Consider the following 11,212-nt stretch of genomic DNA (forward strand, 5'->3'; position numbering starts at 1 on the left):
TAGACTAGAGGCCCAGCACACGAAATCATGCACGGGTAGGGTCCCTAGGCCTAGGCTGCGATCAGGGCCATCTTCTGCCCAGCTCGCCAGTCCCCAGTCCCTCCCCACTGCCACCCACCCCGTTCCCCGTGGTTCCCCGTTCACCATGCTGTGAACAGAGCCTGCGGGCAGGTTGGGGGGGGGGGATGAGAGGTGGTCAATGCACCTCATAGCAACTGGTCGAGCGGTCGTTCCGATCGTTATGGTCACTGGCCTTTTATTATAGAGGATTGCCTTCATGGGGACTTCAGAATAAGGAAATGAAACTAGTGCAAAGAAACATAATATAGCGTGTGGCACAAGATGTACTCATAATGAATAGCACTCATTTCTGTCATAAGCAGTGCTACTACTTAAATGCATCCCACACAAATATGTAGTGATTGAGACGTGCCTCAGCTTCCCTCTGATTTAGAGAATCATGACTCAGTAGATTGGTATCACCCTTCCTATCCTTGCCTATGAAGTTATGTGCCATCAGGTAGTGGTTCCTCCGTTTCTTAGTGCATGGTCTGAACCTCTTTCTCCCTGTGCCTTCCACAACTTTTCCCTAGCACACTCCATCCCACCTCCCCAGAAGACAAGATAGGACTGAGGGGGGAGGGGGAACATATATCTCATTCACATCCTCCCTGACTTTTGTTTCTGAAAGTCAAATTAATGGCCTGGTCGTTATTGGAAAGACAGAACTCTTGGGTTGATTCTAAAGTTCTTTTTCATGTGGCATTTCCCAAGTCAGTCACCATAACTGGATTTTCCACTTCACAAATGCATTCTTCACTCTCTTTCTCTTGCTCTCTGACATTTCACATACTGTTTCTTTGTCTGAGACACTCTTACTCCTTGTATTTGCCTCGAAAATACCATTTATCCTTGAAGATGACCTTCAGACTTTGCCAGGAGGTTCCTATTATATCTTTTCCCTCATGTTCATATTTCTATTATAATTACATGTCCAGTGTCTTCTCCTACACTCACTCACCTACAGGGATCTTCCCAACTATAGGTATCACATTTCTCCTGCTCACCACACTATGGCTAGCATCTATATCAAACCCAGAGATGTACTCAATACAGACATACCGTGTTTTGTTGTGCTTTGCTTTATTGCATTTTGCAGATATTGTGTTTTGTTTTGTTCTACAAATTGAAGGTTTGTGGCAACCACCAGCAAAATGTTTATGATTAGCTGAAGGCTCATATATGGTTAGCATTTTTTAGCATTAAAATATTTTCAATTAATATGTACATTTTTAGGCATAATGTTATTGCACACTTAACAGACCACAGTATAGTGTACACATAACTTTTATATGCACTAGGAAACTAAAAAATTCATGTGCTTCTTTCTATTGCAATAGTTGCTTCAGTGCAAGTGTCTTAAATTTAACCCATCCTATCTCTGAGGTATTCCTGTAAATATTTGTTGAGTGCTAAATGGATTCTGAATCAGAGTAAATCCAACCTGGTAGGACTAGACTGATCCTTCTGGGAATACAGATTGAGATATACCAAAAAAAACTCTTAGTGGTGCCAGAAATTGAGAAAATAGTGACAGGACTATCTTGAGGTTTCTTTTCAAATTTCTGTCATTCAAATGCCAAACTTGTTACTCTCTCAACCCAATGTCATTCCAATTAATTTAATGTTTTTAAAATTATGACTAAATTATAGAACCATCATTGAGAGCCACCTGAAGATTAGCTGAATAGAATTCCTATACCCAGGAAGCACAAAGAGTCCCAAAAATGAACCAAAGAAGCCCACACTAATACACATCATAATTGAAATGGCAAAGATTAATAATAAACAGGGAATCTTGTTAAGTTGTGTGAGTTCTTTATATATTTTGTAAATTAACTCCCTATCAGATGTATCATTGGCAAATAAGTTCTCCCATGTAGTGGGCTCCATTTTCATTTTGTTGATAATTTCTTTTGCTATGCAGAAGCTTTTTATTTTGATGAGTCTCATTTGTTTATTTTCTCCTTTGTTTCCCGTGCCCTAGGAAATGTATTGGCAAACATATTGCTATGGCAGATGACTGAGATTTTGCTGCCTATTGTTTCTTCTAAGATTTTTATGGTTTCACTAGTGACCTGTCACGCGAAATCGCGCGAGCCCAGGGACAACCCCCACCCACCCCCATCCCACCCGCGCCATGGGACCTTACCTGAATGCTCTGAGCACAAACCCCTGCACTTGCTACTAGGATGAGGTTCTTGCGGCCAGTCATCTTGGCTACACCCCCTTAAGCATCACTATGCCCCTCACTCCGGTCACGTCATTTCGATTATTCACATTAAGCCCGGTCAGCCCAACAACGCCTTAAGCCACGCCCTGGCCACGCCCCCTAAGGGCACCTCGGCTTTGCTCAGAGCCTCTTCCACCATCCATCCCCTGTGCGCTAACCTGGCCCCGCCCCTGCCCTCCACCTGGGTTCAAACCTCCTCCTAGCTGACAGCAGTTCTCAAACCTGTGGGTAGCGACCCCTTTGGGGGTCAAATGGCCCTTTCATAGGGGTCGCCTAAGACCATCGGAAAACATACATAATTACATGTTGCTTTGTGATTAATCACTATGCTTTAATTATGTTCAATTCGTAACAATGAAATTGGGGGTCACCACAACATGAGGAACTGTATTAAAGGGTCGCGGCATTAGGAAGGTTGAGAACCACTGCCGGACTTTCTCCACGATGCCTCTGAGGGCAGCAAAGCTACGCCCTACGGACCGAGCGCCCCTCACGTTCAGGGTAGGCCTTGGTACACTACTCCGTGGCCCCACCTCTCTACTAGTGTTCACCCTCATTCTGCTGACTCCACATCTGTCCCTTGTGCCCATGTCCCTGCTTTTAACTCTAGTAATTCCTGTGCCTGAGTTTACCCCTCCCGCAATCTCTGGGCTAGGCCAAGGCCACACCCCTACCCACAGGGACGGCGCCTGTGCTCCTTCCCACTGTTCCAGGCTCTGTTCCTCAGGTCCGAGTCCCCACGTCCCATAGTCCCACCCCGCCTGGCTGGCGGGCCGTGGGATGGCTCCAAGTCCTGGCATGACACCCCATGCCCTGCCTCCGGGGCCATGGAAACCTCGGCAGAAGCCTCGCAAAGTGGACGCCGGCCCCCCCGACCGCAGACCCAGGAACCCAGGCAGCCGCCCTGCCCCTGCTGCCCTGCCCCCACTGTGCACACCACCATCTTGTGACAGCATTGTGGTGTCAGGGTTAATTTGCATATCACCTCTTTATTATATAGGATGACTTACATTTAAGATTTTTATCCATTTTGAGTTTATTCTTACATATGGTGTACACAAGGAAGACAATCCAATTTAAAAAATGGCAAATAGACACTCCTCCAAAGAGGTCACACAGATGGCCAAGAGACATATGAAAAAACCCTCAAAGTCATTAATCAACAGAGAGATGCAAATTAAAACTACAATGAAGGCCCAGCCAGTGTGGTTCAATGGTTGAGAGTTGACCTATGAACCAGAGGGTCACAGTTAGATTGCCAGTCAGGGCACATGCCCCGGTTGCAGGCTCGATCCCCAGTATGGGGCATGCAGAAGGCAGCCAATCAATGATTATCATTCATCATTGATGTTTCTATTTCTCTCTCCCTCTCCTTTCCTCTATGAAATCAACAATAACAAAAAAGAAAAACTATAATGAGGTATCATCTTACACCTGTCAGAATGGCTACCATCAACAAATTGACAAGTGCGGGTGAGAATGTTAAGAAAAGGGAACCCTAGTACACTGTTGGTGGGAATGCAGACTGGTGTAGCCACTAAAGTTCAGGAGAATACAAAATCACTACTTAGAAACTGACAGAATTTTATACACCAATAATGACCCATCACAAAGAGAATTAGGAAAACAATCCCATTTATAATTGCATCAAACAATAAAATAAAATACTTAGGAATAAATATAACCAAGGACCTCAAAAAACCCCAAAAACCCGTATTTGGAAAATTATAAGATATTGAAGACAATACAAACAAATGGAAGCTCCTGGATAGGAAGAATTAACATTGTTAAAATGGCCATAGCACCCAAAGCAATCTATAAATTCAATGAAATTCCTATCAAAATACCAATGGCATTTTTCACAGAATTAGGAAAAATAATCCTAAAATTTATACAGGACCGCAAAAGACCTCTAATAGTCAATGCAATCTTGAGAAAAAATAACAAAGTTGGAGGTATTCTGCTACCGATATCAAACTATACTACAAGGCTATAGTAATGAAAAGAGCATTGTACTAGCATAAAAACAGACATAGATTAATCGAACAGAATGGAGAGGCCAGAAATAACCCCACACCAATATGGTCAATTAATCTAGGAAAAGGAGGCAAGAATACACAATGGGGTAAAGGCAGTCTATTCAATAAATGGTGTTGGGAAAACTGGACAGATACATGCAAAAAAAAACCCCACAAAGAAACAAAAACTAGACCACCATAGACAAGAATAAACTCAAAATGGATTAAAGACTTAAATGTATAACCCCCACCCACAAAACTCTTAGAAGAAAACATAGGTGGTAAACTCTCTGACAACACTCTTAGCAATATTTTCTTGGATGTGCCCCCTTGGACAGGGGAAACAAAGGAAAAAATAAACAGAAGGAACAATATCTCTCAAACTAAAAAGGTTTTGCATGGCAAAGTAAGCCATCGACAAAACAAAAAGACAAATGTTGAATGGAAGAGCATACTCACCAATGAAACATCCGATAAGGGGTCAATATGCAAAATTTACAAAGAACTCATACGATTCAACACCAAAATAAAAATAAAAATCGCCCTAACTGGTTTGGCTCACTGGATAGAGTGTTGGCCTGCGGACTGAAGGGTCCCAGGTTCGATTCCGGTCAAGGGCATGTACCTTGGTTGCGGGCACATCCCCAGTAGGAGGTGTGCAGGAGGCAGCTGATCGATGTTTCTCTCTCATCGATGTTTCTAACTCTCTATCCCTCTCCCTTCCTTTCTGTAAAAAATCAATAAAAATATATTAAAAATAAAAATATAAAAAATAAAAATCACAAACCCAAAACAAACAAAAGCAATATGCCCATAAATAGGCAATTGGATAGAGAATATGTGGAACATATATTCACTGGAATATTACTGAGCAAGAAAAAGTAAAAGATTATCATTTGCAACATGGATGGACCTAGACCTAGATAGTATTATGCCAAGCGAAATAAGTCAGACAAACGAAGACAGGCGAGCTCACCCGACTCTAGGTGTGGCCGGGCCGAGCCCAGGCCGCCTCTTCCCTTCCATCTCACCGCCACGCTCAGCTCACCAGCCACTCTCCGCAGGCAGCGCCCCGCTGGCCTCCCCTCTCTCTCTCTCTTTCTCGCTCTTATGTCTCCACTGCACAGAGGCTGCTCTTGGGCCTGGCCTGGCCTGTGGTCCCGCCCTGCTCCTGTTCTGCGTCATAATCATGGCGCTATGCCCGGGTCCCACGTCCACGTGACGTGGTAGCCTCGGACGTCGACGTGGCGGCCTCGGACGTCGACGTGGCGGCCTCGGACGTCGACGTGGCGGCCTCGGACGTCGACGTGGCGGCCTCGGACGTCGACGTGGCGGCCTCCGAAGTCGCGGCCCCGGCTTGCCTCCTGGCGCTGGCCAGCCGTGGCCGGCTGCGGTGGAGTGACCACATCCCGACGTCCCCGCTGTGATGGCGATGCTTCCGCAAGGGCCGGAAGCGGGTCCTCCATGGATGGCTATGAGAGCCTCGGGGACGATGCGTGGGGGAGGGCAGCCGCCAGCCCCGCTCTTCTGCGGCTTCATCGTCCTGGTGACCTGCTTCACCCTCTCCTCTTTGCCCTCCGCGGACCCGAATGCTTGTCCTCCGGAGAGCGATCGGAGGCCCTCTGGCCCTGGCTGCCGCGTTCCGGATCCCCTCCTCGGTCACCTGCCCTGAGAAGCACCCGCAGTCCGTCCGGCTTCATTGCAGCCCTGCAGCCACAGCTATAACTGGCCCTGGGGCTGCGGGCGGGCGGCCACGATTATCTGCATCGGTTGTGTCCGCTTTTTCTGGTGCCTCTCCAACCACGAAGGTGACCTCCTGGGCGATGCCAAGGTGCTTCCACGCCTGTCTGAGGTGAGGATGGGTTCCTGCTGCCGGAAGAAACGGTTTCCCCAGCACACTGGACCGCATGGGAGGGGGGAGCAGTGTTCAAATCAAGCCGAGTCAAGGTGCTAAAATAAATCTGGAGAAAATATTTCTTAAATGGTGTTATAGTTTCAGATTCATTTTTATATGTTTTATAGAATTAAACAAAACCTACCTCTTTTAACTAATTAATGTGCCAATTATTTCCTTAATACCTATCTATACCATTTATACTGCATTTGTAAAAGAATATGACACTTCCCATTTTATAAGGCAAAAATGAGAAGGCGTCAAAGATTTAAGTGACCTGAGCAAGTGTCTGTTTCCCCCCGATTAAATGGACTGGCTCTCGTAAGGAAAAAGGAGAGGAGGGAAATATTGGTAAAAATTGTCAGTGGCCAAACATTCTAAGAGAAATGCAAAAAAATAAATATCTTTTCAGCCTTCAGCTGCTTACGGAAGCAAAATGGTTTTCTAAATGCATGTCCTATGCTCTGGTTTCTCTTCAGACCGTATAAATCTTTCGCCTTTTACTAAATGCCTGTCCTTTGTGAGAATTTCTAATTAACACCCTGCATAATTAATATTTTGCTGAGCTTCACGTTAACTTGATATGTCACTTAGGAAAGTATTATTCTATTACCAAAACCTGTTGTAGTAGTAAGGTCTTCTTGAGTAAGGAAATGCTAAAAAAAAAAAAAAAAATTCTATTTTAAAGCGTTTTGTAGGGTTGGGGTGTGGGGAAATGATATATTAATCTGTACTGTTTTGTGCCTATACGTTCAGGACCAGAGCAGATTCAGTTGAAAGATGGACTGGATTTAATTCATTGTGACTGGTAGATATGATTACCTTGTGCAGTAAAGCATTAGGAAGGCCATTTCTATCACAAAAGTAACATTAAAACAACCCAAGGAGAAGAAATGGCTTGAGTTTTTATCTCTAATCATGTAGACCAAACTTCTAAAAGATTGCAACTACAAGCAAAAACTTAAATGTAGTTAAAAAACCTGCCTCCATGCGGACTGAAGGGTCCCGGGTTTGATTCTGGTCAAGGGCACATGCCTGGGTTGTGGGCTCGATCCCCAGTAGGGGGTGTACAGGAGGCAGCCCATCAATAACTCTCTCTCATCATTGATGTCTCTGACTCTCCCCGCCTCTCTGAAATCAATAAAAATATATTTTAAAAAACCACCTGGCCTTCCTTGGTAAACACTTAAAATATCTGGTGTAAAATACCCAAAAGGAGAATTCAGGGGTGTGAGCTCTTTGAATGGTAAGTATATATCACATGGGTTATTTTTTAACCATTTGTAGGAACATAACGAAAACCAATTCATTCGCTACAGCAAATTATTTTGCAAGTCGCAGAATAAGCAGTTGCAGTTTTCCCCAATAAACCAGATGTAATAAAAAATGGAGAACAAATAAACAAAGAAAACAGACAGACTTACAGAGACCAAACTGAGGATTGTCAGATGAGTGGGCCTTTGGGGGACTCAGTGAAAAAGGTGATGGGATAGACAAGTACAGATGGGCAGTTACAACATAGACACATGATATAGACTACAGCATAGGAAATATAGTCAATAATATTGTAATAACTATATGTGGTGTCAGATGGGAACTAGATTTATCATGGTGAGCATTCATAAGTTATATAATTGTCTGGACACTATGCTGTACACATGAAACTAATAGTGATGTTGAATGTCAACTGTAATTGAGAAGTAAAAAAAAAAGACATTTTGCCCTCTTAAAAACAGTAAAGCAGTGCAAACTCTGAGATACAATTGTTTTCACTGGCAAGTGAAAACATTAGTTCGTATTTGAACTATAGTGCTGAATGTGAATAGTTTTAAATTAAAACATTTTCTTATTTTTCAGCTTTACTAAACTATAATTGAGAAATAAAATTGTAAGACAAAGTGTGAAAAATTTATTCCTTATAAAATGTTCCTTGCTTTAACATTAAAGAATGAATCAAGAAAATACCATCAGTGGTATGACTTAGTGGTTTCCCAAATTATACTGTTTGTAGATAGTATTTCAGTTTCATTAAAATTCACATAGTTACTGAACATTTATTTACATAAAATATTATTATATCAGACATTAACCAAAATTTCACTATCTTTCACGATTATTCCTAAAGAAGAATATAAAATTTTAAAAATATTCACGCTGTTGAATAAAACCATAAAGGAGGGAGCAGTTTCACAGAGAGCCCACTAGGTGCCGCTGTGCCGAAGCCAGACCCTTCCAACCTCACCACAGGGTCAAACTTCCTCAAATAGGGCCAGGATGTGTGCAGGAGGCTCTTCTCCATTTCCAGACCCCATCCTAACCCTAGTCTATTTACCTGAACCACATGCAGAATCCTTCCTACAAGCTCTGAAAATGTCACTCTACCTCTTCCAGAGTTCCCCCAACACATCCACGGAACCCTCCCATCAGGACCTTCCTCTGCAGATGTCCACTGAGAAAACTCATCCTGGGGCCACGTTACTGAATTCCTCTGTGTCCCAGATTCCTCTGATGGGCAGGCTGGACAGAGCAGGTGAACCATGGCAAGTCCTGAGAAAACCTGAGGGGCACTTTTGAGCCACAGGGGGTTTGAAACAGGACAGTGTCCTCATGTGAATGGAGAGAAAGAGTCCCCTGCCTTTCTCTCCCACATCAGATCTTTCTGGAGGGGTTCTAGGGGGGTTGAATGAGAAGCTATAGCTTTGGCCAGCACAGACCCCCCTCTTTGGGCTCCTAGTGGCTAGACCAGCCACCTATGTGCCCTCCTGGTGGGGCTGTTTGCTCTCTGGTGACGCCCCTGAGACTGGACCAACACACAGCATCTGCTCCCTGGGCAGACGCCATCCAGGGGACAGCCCTGCAGGAAAAGCCCTGAGCAATGGGCTGGGGGCTGGGTGTCACCTTTATGAAAGCGCGGTAACTCCCTCTGCCACAGAGGAGTTGGAGGACAGACCAGGAGGCTGATGTGGCTTCCATAGGACTTGCTGGGGAAACAGCACTGGGAGGTGAGCTCCTCATGCAGGTAGAGCTCAGCTGAGCTGGCCAAGGTTCAGGGAACTGGAGGACCCTCGGGAACCCTGCACCAGACCAGCTCCCCTGCCCATCACTGCCCCTCGCTCCGTTTCTCTGGACAATGTCCCTTTCCTCTCCCATGCTATCTCTGAGTTTTTTCCATTCTCACAGCTTCCCACCCTGTCTCTAACTCTCTCTCTCTCTCTTCCTGTCTTTGCTCTCTCCCTCTCTGGGTCTCTCTGGCTCTTTTTGGGTTTCTCTCTGTGTATCTTCTGTTCTATGTGTCTCTCTGTCTCTGCCAACCTCTGTTCTTGTTGTCCCATCCAACCTCCACTCTCTAAGCAGTGAGAGAGTGACGGGGCGGGGGGGATGGGGGGGGACACAGGCTTCTCCCCCTTTGCCCACCCCCAGGGTCCTCTGTCCCCTTAGGTTCTGCCTCCTCTGACACCTTTGCCCTGAGAGGAAGAAGAAAGGGAGATTGTTACCCTGGTGGGCTGGCTGGTAGGAGAGGGTCCAGGTCCTGGCTCCATGGAACGATCTGTGGGAGCATCAGGTTTCAGACCCCAGTGCTGACTTCCATTTTGGGGACCCTCCTGCAGCCACCTTCTCTCCAACACCCACATTCTGCCAGCTGCCTATCTTCTCCCCGCTATTCACCCTATAACTCATCCTGCAGTTCACCTTCTCCCCGAGCCATTTGCCAATCTCCCCTCTGCCACACCCAACCTGTACCCACGGTATACCTTGACCCCTCCGTCCACCTTCACCTCATGGCCCATCTTCACCCCATGGCCCAGCTTCCTCACTTCTCTCCTTGCCCTTCCTCATCACCAGGCCTCTGACCTCCTCTCATGTCCCTGCATCTTCTATGGTCTTTGTCCCCACACCGTGGCCCTGTTCTCCACTCGGTGCAGCTGCTCTTGGCAGATTTCCAGCCAGCTGTCGCCTTGTCGACACTAATGGAATGAGAAACCAGGGCTTCATGAATTCTGAAAAATAACGGATAGTGTTGATCCTCGCAAGCAACTACACTTGTTGGTGGGTGGGTGTGTGTATGTGAGACAGTCATGGTCTCAGGAGATGGTGCTTAGGGACCAGGGAGTGTCTGGCTTTTGTGTGGTCCTCTAGGGTTTGCCTCTGTGCTCTGAGACCTGGTGGTGAGGTGGTCTAGCTGCCATGCAGATCTGTGGTCCGTCTGTTGTGGGTGGGGGTCTGACTATTGTGGGGTCCAGTTCTTGTGAAGATTTGGGGGTGGTTAGGGTCCGGCATCACTGCTGTGAGGTTCAAGTGGCCCTGCTGATAAATGTGAGCAGTTTTGCAGACAGTGTGGCAGACCTCCACTGTGGTTTGCGGGAATTATCATGTGTGGGTGTGTAGTTCCTGGGTTAGTGGCCATCACCTCTCTCTCTCTGCTGCTCCTCTCCTTCTCTCCTTCCCTCTCTGCCTTTTCTGCTTTCTCTGACCATTTCCTTCTCTCCTCTCTATCTCTCTCCATACCTACCTCTCTTTGTGCCTCCATATTGAACTTCCATTCAAATGTTAACTGAGCAATTACTTTGTGTTCACCATCTGGCTGCTGGGGTACCTGGAGGCTCTGGGTCCTGCTCAGATGGGAAGAGGAGGTGGGACATCCCCACCCCCAAGTGGGCTCCAAGTGTGGTAATGACTGGTTTATGTGGAGCAAACAGGTTGGATGTTTGTGTCTTAGAGACCTCCCCTCATCCTGGAAAGGGTGCGTGTGCGTGTGCGTGTGCGTGTGCATGTGCATGTGTGTGTGTGTTCTAGATGTTAGTGCTTTGTCAGAGATATAATTTGCAAACATTTTCTCCAATTTGATGGATTGCCTTTTGCTCTGTGGAAAGTCTCTTTTTTTGTATAAAAGCAAGTAAGAATTTATTGACCACAGCTGAAAACATACTTTAGGGCAGTGAAACAAGAAAGGGCTATTTCCAGAAGCAATAGGAGAGTCTAGGCTCCTTTGGCTCACTGAGAAGTCAG

At 45.8% G+C, this 11,212-nt stretch overlaps 1 pseudogene; it reads left to right on the forward strand.

The window, feature by feature from the left end:
• Positions 1–3,735: 3,735 nt before the first annotated feature.
• On the forward strand, positions 3,736–10,182 carry LOC118658540 (annotated as a pseudogene).
• Positions 10,183–11,212: the final 1,030 nt, after the last annotated feature.

This window comes from Myotis myotis, unplaced genomic scaffold (genome assembly GCF_014108235.1).
Source record: "Myotis myotis isolate mMyoMyo1 unplaced genomic scaffold, mMyoMyo1.p scaffold_m19_p_6, whole genome shotgun sequence".
In the NCBI taxonomy this organism is placed as follows: domain Eukaryota; kingdom Metazoa; phylum Chordata; class Mammalia; order Chiroptera; family Vespertilionidae; genus Myotis; species Myotis myotis.